The 23544-nt window shown below is 51.6% G+C and overlaps 2 long non-coding RNA genes across 3 annotated transcripts; one reads left to right on the plus strand and one right to left on the minus strand.

Moving 5' to 3' along the window:
• Positions 1 to 1379: 1379 nt before the first annotated feature.
• On the plus strand, positions 1380 to 9541 carry LOC135283268 (uncharacterized). Its single transcript, XR_010349115.1, has 3 exons — positions 1380 to 1551; positions 2323 to 4135; positions 8055 to 9541. It is a non-coding gene; the product is annotated as an uncharacterized LOC135283268 (long non-coding RNA).
• A 169-nt stretch (positions 9542 to 9710) lies between these two features.
• Positions 9711 to 17641, minus strand: LOC135283104 (uncharacterized). Of its 2 annotated transcripts, none has more exons than XR_010348996.1 (3): positions 17558 to 17641; positions 17237 to 17396; positions 9711 to 9853 (listed from the first exon to the last, which is right to left on the minus strand). It is a non-coding gene; the product is annotated as an uncharacterized LOC135283104 (long non-coding RNA). The 2 variants fall into 2 exon arrangements; XR_010348995.1 differs by lacking the exon at positions 9711 to 9853 and adding an exon at positions 12351 to 13466.
• Between the last annotated feature and the right edge of the window lie 5903 nt (positions 17642 to 23544).

Raw genomic sequence — 23544 nt, forward strand, 5'->3', positions numbered from 1 at the left:
GCATCTGTGATTGGCCTTTAATTAGAAACAACTAACATCTACCAATCACAGATTCACCTGGTGCATTCCACAACAGCAGATAGTTATTGTTTACATTTCTTTCCTGAGGCCTTCAGCTCCTCAGGAGGGAAAAATCCTAGCAAAAGGATTTTTCATAAAATATCATAGCTACACTGCTGTGTCTGTCCCTGCAGAAATCCCAGGGGGCAGCAGCTATTCACCCCCAAAAAAGCTCTCCGAGTGGGCTTTAGTAGCATGGAATAACTGGGAAATTATTTGGGGGGGGGGGGAATTTATTATTTTAACAGGGAAATTATTTAAGGAAATGCAGTTTAGCCAAATGGCCTCTTGCACAATGCCTTCTGCACCAGCACTGGCCTTGATAGCATCACTGCTCAGGATAGTTGCAGTTTGATTAAGACTCCAAAAGCTCACTGAAATACCTTATCCAGTGTGACAAACACTTATCCCAAGTGACAAACACACCACAGTGACCCGATGTGCCCCACACCTGTGGGGTGGAAAGTTTTGCCACTGGGAAGTGGTGGGAAAAAAATGTGTTGGAAGCAACTAAAGCTGAAGGACAAGATTATAATCTGCTGTTAATGGCTGCAAATCCTCTGAGGTCTTCAGGGGTGGAAAAAATAGGAGTGGGATCCCAGTGTGAGGTGGAGGAGAGAAATTGTTTGGGGAAGGAGAAAACAGCAAAATCATGGGGGATACACTCTGGGTGAGAAACTCAGAAAGGGACAGAGCTCTGTGTCAGTGCCCTGGAAAATACACCTGATGCAATCTGCATCGAAGTTTATATGAGGAAAAAGAAAAAAAGGCAAATGGGAGACATTTGCCTTTTTTGGGCAAATGTCTCCCATTTGGGGAGAAATCCCCACTTTCACCTCCTGGAGGAAGGGTCAGTGCTCAGGATTTTTTGGCACAGCAGCTGATGGTACCTGGATGGTGGTCCCAGCTGTGTGTGCCAGACCCTGGTACTCTGTGTGCTGGGGGAGAGACGCCACTACTACTACTACTACTACTACTACTACTACTACTACTACTATTATTATTATTATTATTATTATTATTACTGTTATTATTAATGCTGCTGTTATTGTTTTTTTGTTTGGTGGTGGTGGTTTTATTTTTAAAATTTATTTATTTTTAAAAATTTTTTATTTTGAGACCTGCTGGTCTGGGCAGATTGTCAAGGCTGCCCTGTGCATCCCCCGTGGCCTTGGGGCTGGTCCCCCTGAGGACTCTCACCCCGAGGGGAGTTTCCACTGCTTCTCCCATTCTGACACAGGATTTCTGACTCGCTTTCTCTCAGCTTTTTCCTTGAAAAAGGCGAGATTTGGGTGCTGGCTCTAGAGGGCAGCATCTGCCGGCACATGGGGCTGGGGGCCACCCCGCCCTGCGCAGCCCCAGCCAAGGAAAACCTCGGGGTGAGGAAGAGGAGAGAGCAGTGGCCATCCCTTGGGTGCTGAGCTCTGCCTGCAGGTGGGACAAGGAGAGGTGGAATCACAGAATGGGCAGGGTTGGAAGGGACCCTCAAAGGTAATTTAGTTCCAAACCCCCTGAAATGTTGTAGGGACACCTTCCGCTGTCCCAGGGTGCTCCAACCCTGTCCAGCCTGGCTTGGGCACTGCCAGGGATCCAGGGGCACCCTGTGCTTGTGCCCACCCTCATTGTAAAGAATTCCTTCCTTATATGTCATTTAATTGACTCTCTTTCAGTTTATAGCCATTACCCCTTGTCCTATTGCATCATCCCACCCCTGAAACACCTCGGTCCCTTCCCTGCTTGGTCACAGACCTTTGGATTGTTGTTTTGTTTTGTTGCCCAGACAAATCTCCAGTACAAGACCAAAAAAGCCATTGGATCTCTGGAGTGGGTCACTCAATGTTTCAGGGTTCCCCATCTTGTAAAACACCAACAGCCAGGTGGGCAGGAGGGCAGAGAATCAGGTCACTGGGACTGGGGGATTAGTCAAAAAAATAAATAAATTGCACTTTCACATATATCTGTTAAAGTGGCAGCTTAAAGTAAAGCTTTTTGATGTCTTTTTCTTAGTCTTTGTGAAAAGAAGTAAATAGGGGGAAAAAAAATTGTTGGCCTCACGCTGCCTCAGGAGGATGAGGTGGATCTGAGGAGAACCCCAGGCCCTGGGATTATTAAAAAGAAAAACTGAGAGGGAGATTAAACAGCTTATGACAAACCCTTTGTACATTTAAAGTAATTAGGAAGGTGAGGGTGGAAGGAGAAAAGGCTGTGACGGTTCTTTCTCTGGTTTAATCTTTTCCCTCTACTGGGGACTATATTTCACAGTGGAAACACAAGCGTGTGAATCACCCGCACAAGATGCACTGGCTAACGAGGTGTCTGGCACTCCCGGGTGTTCCTGTCAGCACTTCCCCGTGGTCAGACGTCTGGCTGTCCTTTCACCTCCCCACACGTGGAGCTTCATGTCGATGGCTCACCCTCCCGGGGTTTATTGGCACCGTGGCAGATAATTGAATAAAGATCTTTGCTGTGCATGGCTGGAGCTCAGCTGCTGACTTTGCTGGCCACATCATGGTCCATCTGTGCTGTCCCTGAAGAGCAAAAGCAGCTCTGAGCAGGGTCTCTGAAGCCTGTCCTGACCCTTCTGGCTCTGGGGTTTGTGTTGCTGAGGACAGAACTGGAGGGAAGACCCTGCTCCTTTAGAGGAACAGGATACCTGGGGCAGTCCTTTCCACCTGCAGATAATGGAACAGGGTACCTGGGGCAGTCCTTTCCACCTGCAGATAATGGAACAGGATCCCTGGGACAGTCCTTTCCACCTGCAGATAATGGAACAGGGTACCTGGGACAGTCCTTTCCACCTGCAGATAATGGAACAGGGTACCTGGGACAGTCCTTTCCACCTGCAGATAATGGAACAGGGTACCCGGGGCAGTCCTTTCCACCTGCAGATAATGGAACAGGGTACCTGGGGCAGTCCTTTCCACCTGCAGATAATGGAACAGGGTACCTGGGGCAGTCCTTTCCACCTGCAGATAATGAGGACATCTTCCCAGAGACACAGATGGTCCCATCCCCTTTGGATGGCTTGGACATCACCTAGTGCCACACTGCATCACAGAGCTTTGGGCACTGAGCAGGCAGGGCAGATGAAGATTTATTTTCTCATGGCCCAGGCTGCTGGAGACACCAGGACTGTGGGAAATGTGCTTTAGGCTCTGCTGCAACAGAACTCTTCCTTCACCTGAAGCATCATTACTGGTCACTGCTGAAGATGGAGCACAAGGAGATGGACACCTTTCTGTGGAAAACTCTCCTTTCCAAGCTGAAGATGGTCCTGCTGCTCCTGCTGCCAGCAAAGACTGGAGGAGCTCCACATCCAGCCCAGCTTCATTGCAGTGCAGTTCCCATCCACCTCTGGATGAGGGAGACAACTCACCACAAAGCCAAGGGGTGTTCAGCAAGGACAGGATGGAGGGGCCCAATTTAGAGCACCAGAAGCAAGCCCAGCTCATACACAAGCCCTCTTTAAAACCTTGCTTTTCTTCCAGGTCATTTTCCATGGACAAGTGACCCTTCCTGCCTCACACTACAGAGCAAGCAGATGCTGAAGGTGAACCAAGTCACTCCCTGCAGGAAAGAGTGAAAGGAAAATGAATCAAAAAAGGAAATCAAAATCAATATTACAAAGTCAAATAATAAAAATTGCGTTATGGAAACAAAGGTCACCCAGGGAAAAATGTAATTGGACATGACAGCCTAGATTTCCCCTCCCTGCCAATCCCAGGTGGGGAGACCTTGTGCCCAAGCCAAAGTGTCACCTGGCCATGTTGCTGAAGCTCCACACGGTCTGTACAGCTGTCAGCAGCTGCAGGAAGGATGGAGGAGAGAAACCTGGGGCAGCTGGTCTGAAATAGCAGAGGTCTTGCAGGGCAGCAATGAGCTGTGCTGGCAAATCCACCTGGGGAGCCCAGCAGGGAATAAAGGAGCCTGGCCAGCTCAGGAGTGAGATGTGCTGAATCCTGAGGGCTGCAGGAGATCCAGCCTTGGGAAAGGCAGCACTGCCTCTGAGCAGAGTGGCACCAGCACAGGGATGTGCACAGAGGAGAGGGAACGTGTTTGCTTCCAGTGGAAAAAGGTAACTTGGGCAAGGGCAGCCTCTGTGTGCCTCAGTTTCCCCTTTTGTAAAACGGCCCTTTCACCTTTGCAATTAGACAGGAGAGGCACAGACACCTCTGGACCTCATTAATGAGCACAGGTATGAGCATGAACCAGCAATTCTCACCCAGCCAAGGTCTCTCTTGTGCAGGGTGACAAGCTGCAATGCCTCATGCAAATCCTCATTTTGGCCCTCCTGGTCTCGAAGGAGGGACTGACTGACCCCCACCTTGCTCCCATTATGCTGATACACAAGCCCTGATACCTTTCAGAGAGCATTGTAAATGTGGGACACGTCCCTCTGATAATCATGCAAACTTCAAACCATTATTCCTCAGCCCACAGCACTTCTCTTCATCCTCAAGCTGCTGCTGATGTGTTGTTTGGTGCAGTTTTTTTCTTCCTTCCTTTATTTTATTTTTAAACTTGACCTCCTGATTCCTCCTGGGAATTTATGTTGGATTCTTTTTATTATTACTTTCTTCCTTTCTTTTTTATTTTTTTGTTTTGTTTTGCACAAAGTCAGCAGCAGGGAGATAAACTTCCCATGAAGTCTATTTGCCAACAAAGCTTTCTTTAGCACAACAGACAATAGGAAAGCAAAACGAATGCTCTGGCTGGACATGACATTTCCAGAACCATGGTGACCACGGTGGCTGCTCTCTGTCCCCCCACAGCTGGCCCAAGGGTGACCTTCAGCTCCATGAAATGCTGATTTCCTTGTCAGCTGAGAGCTTGTCTGCCTGGGCTGGGGGGGTCCCACTGCAGGAGCTGGAGCCTCTCAATTCTTTGGCAGCCCCATCTCAGCAATCTCCTCTCCAAATGCTCTTAGCAGCTTTGTTGCCTTGCTTTGGCCTTCAGTGCTTCCCTGCAGGTATTTGGGGGATGGTTCCTGAATGCTTAGGGGCAGCTGGAGTTAACCAAGGAATAAGAAAAGAGTAAAAAAGTCACTCAGCCTTCAGTACAATTAACATGGGACCAAATCCTCTTTTCTCCCCAGCTTAAAGGTGGACAGGGTTTAGCTCAGCTTCTGATAAAATTGACACTGCTGTGGTCAGGATGGCAGAAAACCCAGCATGCAGCACATCTCAGATGGACATCAAGATTCATTTCCTTGTGGCTGAAACAGGAGTGAGCTAACCCCTCAGCAAGCTGGAAAAGCAGTAAAAGCCAAACTTGAAGGAAACCCAAGGGATGAAATCAGGGATTCAGCCTGGTTACCTTCCAATAACAAAAAACCCAAAAAACCCAAACAAAAAAACCCCAACCAAACTGATTTAATGAAAAATAATATTTGGCTAATAATATTTAACTAATAAGTATCCAGGTGAGCTGGATGAGTGGGGAGAACCCTTTGATAACGGGGATTTCTCCCCCCAAGAGCAGGACACAAAGAGAAGGCAGTGGGGAGCCCTGCCTGCCACCCCTTGGGCACAAACAATTTTGTATAAATTGGGCCACCTCCCCAGCTAAACAGGAGCCTGTGCAGTGCCTGCATCAGCCCCTGGTGGGTTTGGAATTGCGAACACAAGGAGCTGCTGAGGCTGTGGATGTGCTGGAGGGGGTCAGGAAGGGGAACACGGTTGTTCCTCCTTACACAGGGATGCTGCTAAGGGACCATGGGGAGCAGCAGCAGCACCTCTGTGCCTGGGGGTCCAGAGAAGCTCTGGACCATGCAGCAACAAGGCCTGGAGGGACTCAGAACAGCTCTGTGGGTCCCAGCAGTGGCTGAGCAGTCAAGAACTCAAAAAGGAGCCGGGGAAACGCAACTGCGGATCTCAACTGCTGCAACAAAACACAGAGAGAAAACCACAGATCCTTCTGCTGCTGGATGGGGGCTCTTCCTGAGAGACAAAACCACAGGGAAGCAGCCTGGCACTGCTGCAGGGAGGTCCAGGAGCAGGGAATGGGATGGGCAGGAGCTGCCCCTTCCCAAAGCGGGTTTGGGCAGAGCAGTGGAGCTGCTGTGACTTTATAAACTTCACCTTCAGCAGAGTCTGCTCATCACCCCAGCCAGCACAGAGCAGAAATGGAAAAGATCCAGAGAATTGCAACAAATAGTATCAATAATCCATGAGAAGAGATTAAAAGGACTTAGGGCTATTTAGTTTTAGGGGATGGGATAGAGGTGAAGACAAGGAAGGCAAGGCAGAGGCATACAAAGCACTGACTGAGGCACAGGAGGTGGCTGGGAGCACAAATTTGCCCCTGCAGCACCAAAACAGGAGACATTCAATGCAGCTAGAGGAGGGTACCTTCCAAACCAAGAACAGGCAGAGCTGCAGGGTGCCCTGCCATGAAGAGTCACAGGAACGTGGAGTTCAGCAGATCCCCAATGCCACTGGGCACAAACTGGTGTTTGCCAGGACTAAATTTAATAAGCTACAAACTGTCTTGCCCAGGATTTTGTACCTCTGGGGTCTGTGGCATGGACTCTGCTGAAGACAAGACAGTGAGGTGGGGATATAAACCTCTGGGGGTAATTCCTGTACCTTCAGTGTTAAATAGCCCGAGGACAGGCCTAGAGCTACTGATGGGGAAACAGGAGCTGGATCTCAGCATCTGCCTGGAATAGATCCCATAAGCATCCTTGAGGGACTGGGCTGTGAAATGAGAGAAACTCTTTAGAGAACCTATAAAAAAAAGCAACAGTGAATAATCACTGCCATCTACAAGGTGTCCTTCATCTTGGACCTCAAAGTGAGAGCCTGTGCCTGGGGAAACTGAGGCACGACGACACAGGTGGGAGCCCACAGCTCCTGCCCACATTGCAACAACAGCTCTCCCTCCCAGAGCTGCACACCTTGGCAGCAGGGGCACAGCAGGGAAAGGAAAGCAGGTTCCAAATTCAGGGTGGGTGCTCAAGGAGGGTCAGGGGGACGGAGGGAAGGATGCTGGGGGGCTCCTGTAGCATCAGCTGGGTTGGCTTGTCCCCCTGCCCTGCAGCTGGCAGCATCCCCAGGGCTGAGTGGGACAGGGGGGTCTGCAGCCATTGCAGCCCAATGTCCCCTGTGGTCACCTGCTCCTCATGGCTCATTTGGAGGGCTGTGCTGGTTTGAGGAGCTGTCAGGAGGCCAGTGACATTTATTAAGTATTAATCCCTGCAGTGTGTCACTCGCCAGCCTGTTTGATAGTGCCTCTGTGCTGGCTACCATGGTTTCTCACCTCTCTGCTGCTCAGGACAGGGTTTGCTATCCTTCAGGGTCTTGCTGGGTATTTTTCCCCAGTCACTTTTTCTACCTTCTCTTCCTCCTGTCCCACAGCTGCTCTCTCCTCCTGGATTTACCACACGGTTTGCTTTGATCATCTTCTGCCTTCCTCTTACCCCAAGCCCCCAACTTCTCCCCAGACACAATCCCCAGTGCTGTCTCTGCCAGCTCAGCCCTATTTCATCTTTAAATGAGCCTTAAAAGACTCTTTACAGGGGAAGAAACAAATATTCCTCCTCCATATGCACCCTGTGGATTCCCTGCCAGCCCAGCCCAGCCCGGAGGCTCCCGGCCACGCTGGGGCTCAGGGAGCATCACCACGGTGACACCACTTCTGTTCCTCAGCCACCCTCAGGGAAGAGAAAATGAGCAACTGTAGCTTTAAAACAAAGATTAGATGCAATTTTTTCCCCCCATCTCTCCCTGCCTTTCTCTCTCCTTTTTTAAAGGGAACTTGTCAAGGTTTCCATCAATAATAGATAATGGTGCATCACTCTGGCAGGTTACACCCTCCGGCTGTTTTGATATTTTCCAGAGAATTTGTCAGCAATCTTACAGCAAAGGAGGGCTGGGGGAAGGGTGCTGGTGGGGGGAGAGGCCTCATTAATTTTTTGTCATTTGCATTCCTGCTGCTAAATAATGTATTGATTGCTCTTTCTCTCTCCCTCTTTAATTCTCTCTCTTCTGCAGTGTCTCGCAGCCCGTGGCCCTCACTCGGTGACAGATGAGTTTGTCACAGGCACCAGACAGCTCATGCTCCCCAGCACTGGGCTGGGAGAGCTCAATGTGACCCTGGCACCAGCTCCAGGCCTGGTGACACCAGCTCCTGGCAGGGGGACACCCAGGTCTCTCCCAGACCAGATGCTGGGACATCCCAGTCTGTGCCTCAGTGATCACCTCCACACCCAGCTCCTGCAGTCCAGCAGCTCAAGGACAGCAGCACAGGGGTCCCAGAACACTTGGATGTCACCAGAGGAGGGGTGGCAGCCATGCCCAGCCAGGGGAAGCAGTCCTGGCCTCTCCTGGAGCCCTCTGCCAGCCCAGCTCCATGGGCAGCTCTGGGGATCTGCAGAAAGGAACCAGTGAAAAAGCCAACATGGGCAGCTCTTACCTTGGGAGAGCAGGAAAATGGAAAATTTGGCCTTCTAACTTCAGGAATCTGGTTCCCTGTCCCTTCCACAGACCTGAGCTCAAAGCCCTGGGAGACAGAGCCCATGTCCCTTGAGGTGGCAGCTGAGCTAAACAAGAGCTTGCACATGATTTGGGCCTTGCTCAGCTTAATGTGGCTTGGCTCCTCTTTTAATTAATAAATACTTAATTACCTAGTTAATATTTTAATATTTCCTTTTAAAAACATCTGATTTAATGGAATTACTGCCAGCTATTTGTTTTGTTTGACTTTTATGTTTATTTTCCTCTTTCATTTCTCATTTCCCCCTCCAGCCCACTGCTCTAATCTCTGAAGCTCCCAACTGATCTTTGCTACTGGAAATTAGGAGGAAAATTGCTAGAAATTGCTACTGGAAATTTCCAGGCTTTTAGGTGAAATGCAGTCTGGCCCTTGGTGCTGGCATCCACCAGCCTGAGGTGGTAATGTGGGTTATCAGCACTGGATACCCCCCAGCCCCTGGGGAGGGGAGGAGAGGGCAGGGCAGGTAGAGGGGAGGTGGCCAGGAAGGGAAGGTGGGACAATGGGATTGTTAAAAATAGGTTGGAAACTCTACTGGGAGTGTGGTCCCATTTTTGATAGGATGAGCCCCAAGGACATCCCCAAAGATGGGGAGAGCCCCGAGCCTTGTTTGCCTTTCAAACCTCACCTGGCTGCACAGCCTGTGTCAGGAGCAGCTCACCTGCACCCAGGCCAGCGTGGAGAAGGGCTCCAGCTGTGGGGATGACAGAGGATGTGACCTGCAGTGGCAGCTCCTCTCTTCCTCTGCTCAGCCTTTGGCGCCTTGCTGCAGCTCCTCTGGCTCCAGGGTACTGCACATGGTGGGGGGATGCACCAAGAGAGTCACTGAATTAAAGCAGCTATTGCGTCCTTTCCTTTCCTTTCCTTTCCTTTCCTTTCCTTTCCTTTCCTTTCCTTTCCTTTCCTTTCCTTTCCTTTCCTTTCCTTTCCTTTCCTTTCCTTTCCTTTCCTTTCCTTTCCTTTCCTTTCCTTTCCTTTCCTTTCCTTTCCTTTCCTTTCCTTTCCTTTCCTTTCCTTTCCTTTTTCTTCCCCTTCCCCTTCCCCTTCCCCTTTCCTGCTTGACCCCTTTCCTTTTCCTCCTTCCTTTTTCCCTTTCTTTTCCCCCTTCCCTTTCCTTTCTCCTTTCCTGCCCTTGCCCTTCCCTGGCAGCCCCCACCTCACAACCAGCACACCTGATCCCCAAGTGCAGCTCCAAAGCCACATTCCCCAGCCCAGGTGAGCTGAGCCTCCCCTGGGGTGGGACATCTCCCCAGCCCGTGTGGGGACACTGGGTGTTTCCACAGCGATCCCCATGAGCAGCCTGTTGGGATAATAAAACAAATAAACAGGAGAGTTACAGCCGAGGCACTTGGGGCACCATAAAACAGGCTAAAAGCAAATACAGCATCGTTAATCCATCATAAAATAACAGCTCCTTACGATCCTGAATGCATCAAAAATGAACGAGAGACCGGCAGGGCCACAATTCACCCAGGGCTGTGTGGAATGTGAAGCAGGGCTGGAAACAGCCCCCAGCCTGCTGGGCAGTGGATGAATCAGGACTCAGGAACTCCAACCTTCCTGCCCAGGTGTGTTTAAAACCAGTGACACCAGTGCAGGCCGGGAAGAGAGGTGTGCTGGTGAGAGATGTGCACATGCTGCTGCTGCTGCTGCTGCTGGAGATGGAGGTGGCAGGGCCTCGGTGTCAGGAAAGGAGGAGATGAAACAAATCTGGATGGAAACTTAACGGGACTCTTTAGTGCTCCATCTTCCCACTAATGAGGGTTCTGCATGTGAGGGCAAGAGAAAAAAGCCACCAGGCACTAATAAAGCCCCGTGACTTTGCTGACTGCAGGCACTGGTGCTAATGAAGTCACCAGAGAGATGGGATTCCTCTGGCAGCTCTGACATTGCTCTGTAGAACTGTTATTTTAATCCAGTCTGAGGAAACAACAACAAAACAGAAAAAAAAAAGCCACAGACTGGCGTGGCAAGCCCAGGCAGCAGCCGATGCCTCTGGTTTGGCTGGCAGCTGGGGAGTCTGGGTGGGAGATGGGGGGAATGGGGGGGTGTGGACCCATCGAGGGGTGGGATGCTCAGCTCTCCTCAGAGCTGGGCTGTGAGCACCTCCTGGATGATCCAGGTCTGTGCCAGGAGCCCTGGGGGCACACAGGACAGAGAGACGGACACTTCCCACACTGGATTTCAAAGCATTCCATAAATGCCACGTGCACCCTCCAGAGCCATCCTTGGAGCAAGCACCCAGCAAGGGCCAGTCAATAGCCCTGGAGGAAGAAGATTGTTTCCTGGAAGCAATGGCTTTATACATACAGACATATAATTAAATCTATTTACATATAATTAAATCTATTTTTCCATATTAATATATTAAAATACATTAATATATTTTATTATATATTTTATTTATAATATATATAAAATCCCTAAATGTTCCCCCCCATATGCACGTGTGTGTATATACACATAAAAGCTCAGGGTCGTAGTCTGGCACTGACAGGTTTTAGCAGAGGCTGATTTTGGAAGCCTCACAATGTCCCCTGAAATCCCCATTTCTTCGTCTTTTATTTGAGCTTCACTGAAGTTAAGGAGGAGTTGTTTCACTGTCCTGGAGCCCGGTGTCCTCATTGTCACCTCGTGGAGCAGGGAGGAGCAGCCAGATACCCCCCGGGGTTCTCCAATGCCTCTTTTTAATTAGAAACCTCTTCTCAGAGTCTTTACATGCCCTTCCACAGGGTTAGTTGCTCTCACCTGCTTAATCCTGGGAGATTATTTTCTGGTCTCTTTTAAAAAATAACCCAACCACCCCAAACTCTTTGGTCTCTTTCAATTCTTTTAATTTCACCTCATTTAATTCCTTGCCAGCTTAATGACTTGGTAGTAATGAATAAGATGAAAATTAGGGCTTAATAAGTGTTAGGAAAAGACAGTTTTCTTGCTGATGAAGGGAGCCTGGTGGTGGGAAAGTGGAGCCTGGGGAGAGCACAGAGATAACCCCAAAGCTCCTGCCGACCTTGAGAGGTGCGATGCCAACTCTGGCTGGAACTGGTGACAATGACAAGCTGCAGAGAGACCAGGGCCATGCCAGTCCCAGGAGAAGGGTGCTGGAGGGAAGTAGGAGGGCATGGACATAAGGAAGGGCTGGCACAGGGAGTGCTGGAGGGGAGGTGACTGTGCCCAGCTCAGCATCCCAAAAACCCCATTGCTTTCTGGCCAGGGCAGGGGCTGCTCTGTGCAAAGCTCAGTGCCTGCAGTGACCCCATGTCTGGGGAGCCCCCTGCCCCACCCGGGGGTGGCTTTGGCCTGAGAAGCCCTGCAGCTGCTGCTGGGGTGGCACCACTCAGTCTGGTGGGGAAGTCAGAGCCCAGCGTGGCAAATCAGTCCTGGGGTGACTGTGGGACCAAAACTGCCCTGCCCTCACCTGTAACATCACCTGTCACCCAGTGCCTGCGGGGCCAAATCCTTGTCTGGTCCCCTCTGTGCTGGTGCTGGGGTCACCGTGTGGCCACAGGTGACACCGGGCTGGCAGAAACATCTCAATGCTGCCACTGCTTCATTTGCCAGAGCTCGTTTGTGGCTGCTCCCCCCGGATGCTTTCCCTGGGGCACAGCCCGGCACCGACCTTGCTTTTGCTGACTCAGCTGGAGCGAGCATCCTGCTGACTCAGCAGCGCTGGCAGGAGCTGCTGTGTCACACGGGCAGGACAAGGAGCAGCCCCTGGCTACCTGAGCACTGCTGGCACTCGGGATGTGTGCCCGGTAGCAGCGGGATGCATGGATGGATCAGCCTGGGATGGCACGGCTGGATCAGCTCAAGATGGCACAGCTCACAGCTCCCAGCTCACGCTGCATTAGCTGACTCTGGACATGTGCTCTAATTAATGATAATATTGGAACTGACAGGTTGATCAGGGGAGAAAAGGTGCAGAATTAATTGACCTGCCAGCAGACGTGTCCAACAAGAGTCACCTCCCGTAACACAAACCTCTCCCTGCCCATCTGCCCCCAGGCAGGGCACACGCTGCTGGGGAGCCCCACGCTGGCACCGTGGGCAATCCTGTGACTTCCAGAGCTGCCTCCTTCTCTGTCACCACATTACATTACCCACTCCATCACCTTTGCAGGACCTCTGGCCACCCCCTGCTCCCCAGCTCTGGTGGTGCCAGAGCTTTTCCCTCCCAGGGATTTGTTTGCTCCTCCTGCTCCCACGTGCTGTCACTTCAGAGGCACTGGTCAGTTTTGAGGTGCATTTTTTTTTTTGCTGTTTGGCTCTTTATTTTATTTCCCTGGGAGTAAGTGGGCATGTCAGAGGGAGCACACAGGATCCCAGCCCCACTGAAGTTGTCTGTGAGGATCCATGGAGGGCTCTGGGTGCCCCCCAGCTTAATTCAGGCAGGGCTGCTTTGGAGAGAGGGTTTTGCCCCAAGCAAAAGCATAAATCCCAACACCTCTAATTAATCTAGTAAGCCTGCTGGGTGGCAGTGCTGCAGCTCCTGCTGGGGTGAGGAATAGGTCCTGGTGCCATCCTGGCTGAGCAGGGCTGTGCCAGGGGCTGAGCATCACCATGAGTCCAGGGAGGAGCACTTGGGTTTGGTGTGAGAGTGTTTCCCATTAAATCCACGTGCTGGAGGCCTGGGGTGGATGCACATCCCTATTCCCACATGAGGACTGTGTGACATTATGCACATGCAACTTTAATTCCAACCTTTCCAGTTGCAATGAGACACTGAAAGCCAAGGAGTGGGAAGTGTGTGGAGGCTTTGCAGTCACCTTCCCCAAGAGCTCCTCCTTTTCTGGGTGCACAGGTCACCAGGGGATTTTAATTCCCCTTTCCTAGTGCAAGGACTGGAGGTGGTCAAATGGCTTTCCCCATATCATCTGAGCTGCTGAAATTCTTATTCAAGGGTGGGGAAAAACCTGAAGAGGAGAGTGAATGAGGAGCTCAATGAGATGGGGCAAACAACACCAGGCTCAGGAAATTCCCTGAGCTAAAAATAGTTGACACTAAAATCTATCAGAGGGCTCAAACATATTACAGGGGATCAAAAATCCTGTTCCTGCTCGCTTCTGTGCATCTGCTTGTGGCTACTACAGCAGACAGGAGACCAAAAACCCTCTAAAACCCCATGATTTTGTAGCAGACACCTCCAGCAAAACAGCTCTTGGATTCAAAAGGATGTTCCAATCCCCAAAACTTCTTTTTAATTTTTTGAATTTTTTTTATTATAAGTCTCCTCCAAGTCTGTTTCTGCTGTGACAAACAGTGTGAAAGAACCCCTCAATAACAAAATCAAATGCTGCTCCTGCACAGCCCAGGATCAGATGCACCTGCAGTGGGGATCGATTGCCTGATTAGGAGGAATTGATTGCCCCAGCCTCATTAGCATATCGTTAGCACTGACCCCACGGCTGGCCCCACTCAAGCAGGCCACGACCTGGATGGATTAAAACACGCAGTGCACTGGGGAGGGATGGGAAATCAGTAAACAGGAGAGGGGGAGGAGAAGATCCTGGTCGATAACATCCACATCATTGCCCTGCTGAGCCCTGGAGTGCTCCACACACCCTGGAGCATCCCAGGGGGATGCAGCTCCAGGGAACAGTGCCCTGCCCATGGCAGCCCCAGTGGAGCATCCCCCTGGGGACCATGGAGGGTTTCTTCAGGAGCTCCAGCCCTTTTGAACGTTGACTAACAGGTTTTTTTTTAGTGCCGTGAGTCAGTAGCCCCAGATAGGATTTCCATCTGTGCCATGCCAGACTGTGCTTTGGGCCTCCATCCAAATAAAGCTGAAGAACTGGTTGGGTTTGATTTGGTTTTATGGTTGGGGTTTGATTATTTTTTTCTGTATCAGTTTTGCACACAAAAGAAGGGGAGAGGAGCCTGGGCTGTTCCAGAGGCCCTGTCCAGCCTGAATTTCCCTTGTGAGTGACTTTACCTGAGGTCAGGGGACAGCCTGACCCACGGTATCCCATGGGGATGGAGAGGCCCAGCACCCAACTGTGCAGGGATCTGGGTTTGTCCTGCACACCTGGGCTCTGTCACAGCTCTGCTCAGCACATGGGGACACAGCTTTTCCCTGTTCAAACTGATCAAAGGAGCAAGGATGAGCCTCTGGGAGTGGGGGCAAGGAGCAGCTGCTCCCAGACAGCTGGGATAGCTGCTGCCCACTGCCCCAAGGTGACATTCACCCAAAACCAGCTCCAGTCCCATCCCTGGAAGCACCTAGGGACTTCTCTGGACTGATTCACACAGGAGCTCCTGAGCATCCTCTGCTTTTGGGTGGAGAAGAAATTCCCAGGCCCAGGGAGGGCAGCAGCACTACAAATGCAATCAGACATGCAGCACCAGCCCGTGGTAGGACTGTGAGCTAATGGGATCCTGGCTCCAGGCAGGAGCAGCCTGGGCACTTGGCCAAGGCCCTGAGCCATTCCAGAGGAGGCAGAGCCAGCAGCCAGCCCCAGGTCCCAGCCAGGACAGGAGCCCCAGAGAGGTCATGGCCAGGCATGCAGGTGCAGCTTGTCTGCTCCTAAACATCCTTTGAGCATCTAGGATTCTAGGATCAGATCTCTCCTTTTTTTTTTTCTTTAAATTTAAATTATTTGATGTGACAGCTGCAGGATGCTCGAGGACCACAGGTGACCTTACACAGCTCAGGTGACATTCAGGCATGGACACCCTGTGCTCATCTCTGCTGACCACATCAGGAACTTCACATGTTGTCCATCCAACTTCACATGTTGATATTGCCTGGGCAACACCAAGAGGAGACAGGGTGCCCCACAGGCCCTGTCCCTGTGGTGTTTGGGATGTGGGGATGCCACCTCCAGCACCATTCCTGCCCACCTGCAGGGTGGAGGTGTCCCTGATTGACAGCTGTGCTGTGGGTGGTTGGTTCATGGGGCATTTTTAAAGTAAAAGGTGCTAAGAGCAAATAAATGCTGGTTTCCCCAAAAAATCAGCACAGATTTGGCTAAAAAAAAAAAAGAAAAAAAAAGGTCTTCCTTCCTTTCCTTCCTTCCCTGTCCATCAGCTCTCATTACGGTTCATTTTCTCTGTCGGGTGAATTATTGCAGCAGCCTCGGCGCCGGCAGCCCTTTGCCAGCTCGTGTAACACAGCGAATTAATTAGCAGCGATGTGCTAACTACCCGCGAATCTCATCACCGTAATTGCACCGCTCCGGCCGGGAGCATTGGATCTCTGTGGATGAACAGAGCCGGCTCCCCCTTCCCACATCAGGCCTCCTTTCCCCCTTTTTCCCCTCCCACATCAGGCCTCCTTTCCCACTTGTCTCCTTTCCCCTTCCCACATCAGGCCTCCTTTCCTCCTTCTCCCCTTCCCACATCAGGCCTCCTTTCCCCCTTTTCCCCTTCCCACATCAGGCCTCCTTTCCCATTCTTCCCTTCCCACATCAGGCCTCCTTTCCCACTTTTCCCCTTCCCACATCAGGCCTCCTTTCCCACTTTTCCCCTTCCCACATCAGGCCTCCTTTCCCCCTTTTCCCCTTCCCACCTCAGGCCTCCTTTCCCACTTTCCCCCCACTCCTTTCCCGTGTTTTTTGTGCCATTTCTGGAGAGGAACAACTTGTCCGAGGAGGAGCCGGAGCCCGGGAATGGCAGCGGGATGGATGAGGAGCGGTAGAGGGGAGAGGAGCACATCCAGGGATGTGTGCATCCTGCAGCATCCCTCAGCTCCCACAGCAGCCCTGGAAATGTGGGACCGAGCCTGTGGGACAGAGCTCCCTCCTGCTTTTTGGCTGCTGAGCCTCTCTGGGGCATCCCGGTCACAGCCAGCATGGGGAGATGCTGCACCTCCCTCAGGGACACGGCTCCGAGTGCTCACTTCACCCCTCTGCTGCTCTTCCACAGGAACCACGTTCCGAGCAGCGTTTTCCAACAAAAACCCCTCCTGAGCTTTCCCTGTGTTTTTCCAACTTCGATAAACGTGAGTGTCCCACTCCCCCTCCTGCTCAGTGCCAGGCTCCACCACCCCAGCACGGAAAATGAGAAAATCCTGTGAGCAGGATCCACCCAAACATGGAAAATGAGAAAATCCTGTGAGCAGGATCCACCCGAATTTCAGTGACCCTCCCCACCCCAGCATGGAAAATGAGAAAATCCTGTGAGCAGGATCCACCCAAACATGAAAAATGAGAAAATCCTGTGAGCAGGATCCACCCGAATTTCAGTGACCCTCCCCACCCCAACATGGAAAATGAGAAAATCCTGTGAGCAGGATCCACCCAAACATGGAAAATGAGAAAATCCTGTGAGCAGGATCCACCCAAACATGAAAAATGAGAAAATCCTGTGAGCAGGATCCACCCGAATTTCAGTGACCCTCCCCACCCCAGCATGGAAAATGAGAAAATCCTGTGAGCAGGATCCACCCAAACATGAAAAATGAGAAAATCCTGTGAGCAGGATCCACCTGAATTACAGTGACCCTCCCCACCCCAACATGGAAAATGAGAAAATCCTGTGAGCAGGATCCACCCAAACATGGAAAATGAGAAAATCCTGTGAGCAGGATCCACCCGAATTTCAGTGACCCTCCCCACGCCAGCTCTTCACAGGGTCATTACACGTGATGCCATCAATAAGTAATGTCTCACTGCAGATTTCCACCTGTTCCCAGCGTCTCCCTGTGATCTCTGTGGCTTTCAGGAAGGGAGCTGGAAACACAAACCTATTTTGCAGGCAGCAGAGATGTTTGAAGCCTCCTTCATCCCACATTTCAAGTGTTTATCTCCTCTGCTTGGCACAGCTGCTCCTCCTCCATGGCAGCCACGTGGGAATGGGCAGATCAAGCTCTTGACACCAAGTTTTTGCTGCTGCAGGTCCATAGCCTGGTCCAAAGGAAAAGGTCTTGTGAGCATCATTAAGCCACCAAAGAGAAACAAAACCCAGCAAACTGCGTTGGCAGCTGGATCCCAGAGACTGATTAATTAATTGGCCGATTAACTATCTATGTGTCCAACCCAAGGGGCTCCTCTGCTGCTTTTCTCACCAGTGAAGGGAGCCTGGGTCTGCAGGAAGGTGGCAGATGTGCTCACTGAGGTGCAGAGATCAAGGAGAACAGCCCCTGTGTGCCTGGCATGGTGGAGATAACTTACTGTTGCTGAAGTATCTTCCTCCTCCTCTCTGTAACAGGCCAAGAATTAAATAACAAATATTGCTTTACTGTTCCCGAGCATCTCCACCCACCCAGCAAAAGGCAGGGATAGAAAAACTGCTGTGGCCTTCAGGAAAAATAAAAAAAACTCAAACCAAATCCCCCCAAGCTTCCTCTTTCCTTCCCTTGTCAAAATAAGCAAATGAAAAAAAATATGGAGAATGTTTTGCCACCAAACCTAATGCTTCACGCTGTGTAGGTGTTCTCCTTTCTCTATGAAATTAGTGTTGGCCAAATTTAGTTATTTTCACATCATTTCAAAACAAAGAGTCAAGATACTCCATCTTTTAAGGATTATGAAGAAACATTTTGACACAAAACCCAACCCCCCCATTCATCAAGTCCTCATCTAATTCAGCACAAGTTCATGAATAATTTTCATCAGCCTGAAACCACTTGTGGCTGATGAGACTCAGGCCAAAGTGCCCATCAGGGTGGGATCCTCTCCCTCCCAGCAGTGAGATTTCCATCAGCTCCTGGAATCCCAGCACCTTCTGGGAATGGTGACCCCAAAGTCCCTGAAATTTCCTCCCAGGTCCAATGTTTGCTACAGCAAACAAATGAAACCCTGCAGGATCAGGTGATGTGGTGAGAACCCTCCAAGGCACCTTCCTCCCCTCCCTGGGGCATGGCCACATCCCCACCAACGCCTTGCACCACTTTTGCTGCTCTGGCCAGCAAGAGCTGTTTGTAGGGAAAAAGAAAAGCCCATCAAAGAAAAGTTCATGGGGAGTGAAAGCCATAAAACTGCCACCAAGGTGGCCTTTCCAGGGCAGGGTGAGGGTCTGATCCTGCACCCTGGAGAAGATCTTGGCCATGCAGAGCATGAGGGACACGTGTCCAGTCTCAGCTTTTCTCTCCCCAAGGGCTGCAGAATCCCCCCAGCAGCTCAGCCACAAACCCTGCACCCAGGAAGGGCTTTCTGGGCTCAGACAGCAGCACTCGGGGTGGTTTGGGGGGCAGAAAGGCAAAGAGCTCCTGCTTCACCTCCCTTCTCCCCTCCGTGCCAGGCTGATGGCAGCAGCAGTGCCTGCTGCTCTCAGGGGCTCCCAGGCAGCTTCACAGAGCCCTCAGCACTGCAGGGGCTGCCTCTTGTTCTTGTTTTCCTAAATAAACTTCTCCACAGCCAAGATTTTTCCACCCTGACTCGTACTGGCATTAGCAGATCCCCCCAGATGTGGCTGCAGCTGCCTCCCTGCACTGCCTGCCTCTGCTGGGAGCCCAGCTATGAAACTTCTGGCTGACTTGCAAGAGAATATTTTTATCATTAATTTTGCCTTGTGAAATCTTTTGAACCCCATTCTCCCTTCCTGGGATCTCTTGGAGCCAGCCTGTGGGTGTTCAGTGGAATGAGGGGGGTTAAGCTGGAAATTCTCCTTCCTTCACATCTTTGCATGGTTGATTTTAAACTGATGTAAAGATTTAGGAGGGTTCTCAGCTAACAAATGCTACCAGATAACTTGGGAAACATTAAATACCATTTAATCACCTGTCTGCTGTCACAGAAGTGTCACCCAGGGCTGGGGGCAGTTTTGGCAGCCCAGGCTGGGCAGATGCTGTTTTGCCAACCAGCTTTTCTAGCCCCGTGCCCAAACACCCCCAGAGAAAGCTCCTCAGCCCCTCTGCCCTCCAGGCTCTGCTCCCACTCTCATTTTCTCACCTGATGGTGAGACAGGAACCAAGGCATCATCCAGCCCCCCTGAACTTCAGGGCTGGAGCAGCACGGACTCCAGAGGGGGATCTGAGGTGCCCCTGTGAGCAGGGAACAGCCTGGGGCAGCATCTCCCTGCAGGCAGAGGCTGCAGATCCACCCAGAGCCTTCGGCTGGTGGAGCCATCCCCTCACTCTGGGACGCTGCCTCTGCCACAGCCTGCTGAGAGCCTGAGGAACAGAGCAGCCTTGTGTGTGTGGGAAGAAAATAATGAACCAAAAGGAAAAAAAAAATAAAGGAGAAAAAGAGAAAGGAGATTAAAAATTATAAACGGCAACAGACAACAACAACAACAACAACAACAAAAATATACAGCTTTCTCCTCAAACTGTTCTTTTAGTCCCAACAGCGTCTGCTGTGCAGAGCGCACGTCTCAGAATTCACAGCTGCTCAAAAAAACCCAAAAAAGCTCATGAATTATTTATCCCCGCTCAGATCAATCCTTCAGCGTGCTGTCAGTGAGGAATCAAAGCCCCAACGAGGCAGGCAGGTGAGGAAGCAGCTCCAAACTCCCTGAGTGACCAGCAGCTCCCTCAGCTCTGGTGCTGCCCCTCACCTGCCCCATCCCTGTCCCCCTGCGGCCCTGGTGCCCATCACACAAAACCCCCATCCCTGAGCTCCTTCCACGGCCCTGGAATAATTGATGGTAAAGGTTTATTCCAAGGAACACGGGGAGGCTTCTCCCCCAAGTGCAGCCATTTCTCAGAGCACAGCCCAAGGGTGCTTTACCCCCAGCTCTGCCTCCCCCAAGGGACTCCATCTCCTGCCCGCACCCTCTGAAACTCTGAAAATCCTGGATTTCTCCTCCACAGCCTCTTTCCTCTTGTAAAACGGGCAGGGAAGTTGAAAAAAGAGTATTTGCAGCAGCTGAGGGAAGGAACCATCCGTGTCCCTATCCCTGCTCCCATCCCTGTCCATGTCTCTGTTCCCATCCCTATCCCTGTCCCTGTCCCCATCCCTGTCCCCATCCCTGTCCCCACTGTCCCGTCTCTCCAGGCTCTGTCAGGAGCTGCATGTTCAGAGGAGAGCAAAGGACAGGGACACAAGGGGCTGGAAAAGCTCTTGTTTGTCCACCCTGTCTGGTGTGGAACAGGCAGAGAGGGTGGGTTGGAAACAGAGGGAACATTTCAGCTTCTTTTCCTCTTTGCTTTTCAGGTGAAAAATGAGCCCTGCAAGGAGAGGTGGCAATGTCCCCGCAGCCAGGGCTGCTCCAGGCTCGGAGCTGTGCCCGGGAGTGCTCCGGGCTCTGTCCCCATCACCCCAGGGAGAGCAGCAGGGCTGACCCGGGGCTGGGGCACCTGAAGCGCTGTCCCCTTCCAGGGTGGGAATCTCTCAGAGGGCTCTCACTGGGTTCAATCTCTCTTTTTCCCGAGTTTCGTGCTGTCAGCTCCTGCTCCTGTATCACCGCTCCTCCTGGAGCATCACCGTGTCCCTGCGTGAATGCAGCGCTGCTCAATTAGCGCCGGCTCCTCATTAACCCTCTGCTCCTCATTAACCTGCAGCTCCGCTCCGGCACAGCCCAGCCCTGCCCAGGGACGGGCAGGGGCACACCCGGGACACCAGGTCCCTGCCGTGCCCGCTCGGCTTTGCCTCTGCACACCCAAAACCCCAAATTGTGTTCCCTGCTGCAGGGCAGGGGTGGTGGGCACAGGGGGGCTCAGCTCTGCTGCTCCCCCCTCTCCCCATCCCCATCCCACCCCCCCGGGATGCTCCGGGAGAGCCTCCAGCATCCTGAATTCCCGCAGCACCTCCCCTGGTGCAAAGCCATTCATCAAGGCACACAAACAGCTCGGCTGCTAAAGGCCACGCCGTGACAAAATGCCAATAGCTGTATTTACATTCAATATGTCCCGCTAATCTCGCCTTCAGGAAGCGTCTGCTGGACCTGCCTGTTCCTTGCTGGGCATCACCTCTTTAATCAGTCTCTTGTTACTGATCACAGATTGATTTCAGTTCCAGTAGCCAATAGGTTTTCCTTTTAATTTTCAGCATCATGTTTAATTAAAGCGGGGTGGGTCCGACCCCATCAAATCATATCAAAGTCTGTCTAAGCCCCAGGTGAGTGAAAACAGCAGCATAAATTATTGATCAATCTTTGTTCACATTAATCTATCACTGCCTCTCCCCGGGCAGTGTGAGGATGGAGTTTGTGAGGTGTTTGTCTCGTGGCAGCTCAGGACACCGTGGTGGCCCAGCCAGAGAGATCAAAACTTGCTCCTCAAAAGCATCACATCTTTCCTCCCAGAAAATCCCAGCCCAAGGACACAGCAGGTGCTGGGAGATGCTGCTAAACTTCCAGAGCTCGTTACCCACTGGGAGGAGGATGCAAACCACAGTGAGAAGCCAAGATTAAAGAAATCCCCATTTCTGCACAAATACCAGTCTACAAGCCCTGGAAGAACAAATGGTTTTGCCCAGTTTTGGAGGCCCTGGAGCTGCAGGGTCCATGGGAGCAATGCTCAGGACAGCAAAACCTTTCTCCCCTGCCCTGCTGCAGAATTCCAAGTGATCCATGGAAACACAGCCCGTACCTGGAAGCAGCCCTGTGCCAGCAGAGGAGATGAGGAGCACAGGAGGTGGGTGTGATGGGCAGAGAAAACCAAGCAGACACAGCAGGAGGTTCTGCTGCCCCTCAGCCCGAGCATTTCCCCTGTGAGCTCCCCCAGCCCTGAGTCAGGAGGGATTTCTGCTCCTCTCAGGGTGAGAGCCTGAGCTCAGGAAATGATCCAGAAATGCTAAAAACCAACAGAGCCTTGGAGCACCTGAGAGGTCCTGTGGGGTTCAGGCGGGTCGGCTGCTCCAGCACTGCAGCAGCCCCAGCCCGGAGAGCAAACACGCCCTTGGATTATGAATAAAGATGGAGAAGAGGCATTCCTGCCGCTCCCAGGGCTCTCCTGCCTGAATACTAATTGCTGGTCTGAACTGAGACTGCTTAAAAGCATGTTCGGGGCCAGGGTCTGGAAGAGACTGCAGTGCATTTGCATCATTCCGGGGAAAAACAGGTGGTTTTGCTGGATTCAGAAAAGTTCTGCTCCTGGAGTAAACTTTGGATGCTGCCAAAGCCCGAGAGGGGTGAAGGGCTGCATAGAAATAGCTGGAGAGTGGGGAAGGATTGCCAAGAGCATCAGCTCAGCTCGTGAGTCAGCAGCATTAGCTCTCACCTCAACAAGCAATCTGCAAATTGTGCAAATCTGCTTTTCACAGTTCACCTAACCTGCGAAATGGCCTCAGATTTACAGCCCCGCTGTTCACGCTTAAAAACAACTCAGTTAATGAAGAACCAGGAGGGAGGGGGGCATTACACAAAGATAAAGTTTGGGTTTCACCTGGAGCATCCCCCGCCAGGCCAGGCTGGGTGTGCAGTGCCATCCCCACAAACAGCTGGGGCTGGCTCCTGAGCTGGGCATCCCCTTTGCTTCCCTCATTTTCCACCTGCTCGCTGCAGCTGCAGCCCCCATCTACGGCTGAGCTGGGGGATTCTTTGATAAGGCAAAGATTTCCAATCCTTTTGGATTAAAACCCGCCCGTCATCAGACGCAGAGAGGACAAGGAGATCAGTCTGTGCAAGGAGAGGATGAAAGGGGCCGTGCCTGCCCTCCCTTTGTCAAGTGGTGAGATCAATTCCACGTTTCCACCGGGATAAAAGGGCCAGCTCGGCTGTGGGGAAATTGCTGGGGAAGGAGGAGGCAGGAGCAGAATGAACCAGTGGAAGGAGCCACCCCAGGGTTTACCTTTAAAGTATTTTTAGCACCGAGCTCAGAAGAAAAAGCTGCAACTGAGTAGTTGAGAGCAGGATGAGTAGAGGACGTGGAGGAATTGCCTTTGTGCACGGGTCCTGGAGCAGAGCTGGGAATGGAGAGGGGGGAAGGTTTTGACAATTCCATCTACTCCTTGCACTGAGCTTCTGGAACACGTGTGACAGGAGGGTGGTGGCTTTGAAGCCTCTCTTGAGGCCTCACCCCTTGGATTTTAGATCTCTGGAAGAAAATCATCAGTTCTTCATGCAGGGCTGTGCGTGAGAAGGTACCTGCTAGTCCCATGTGTGTGAAATCCTGGTGTTCAGAAATCCTTGGGTGATGCTCTGGATAATTTCCAGCATTTTGTGGAGCTG

Source organism: Passer domesticus, chromosome 18, assembly GCF_036417665.1.
Source record: "Passer domesticus isolate bPasDom1 chromosome 18, bPasDom1.hap1, whole genome shotgun sequence".
NCBI lineage: Eukaryota > Metazoa > Chordata > Aves > Passeriformes > Passeridae > Passer > Passer domesticus.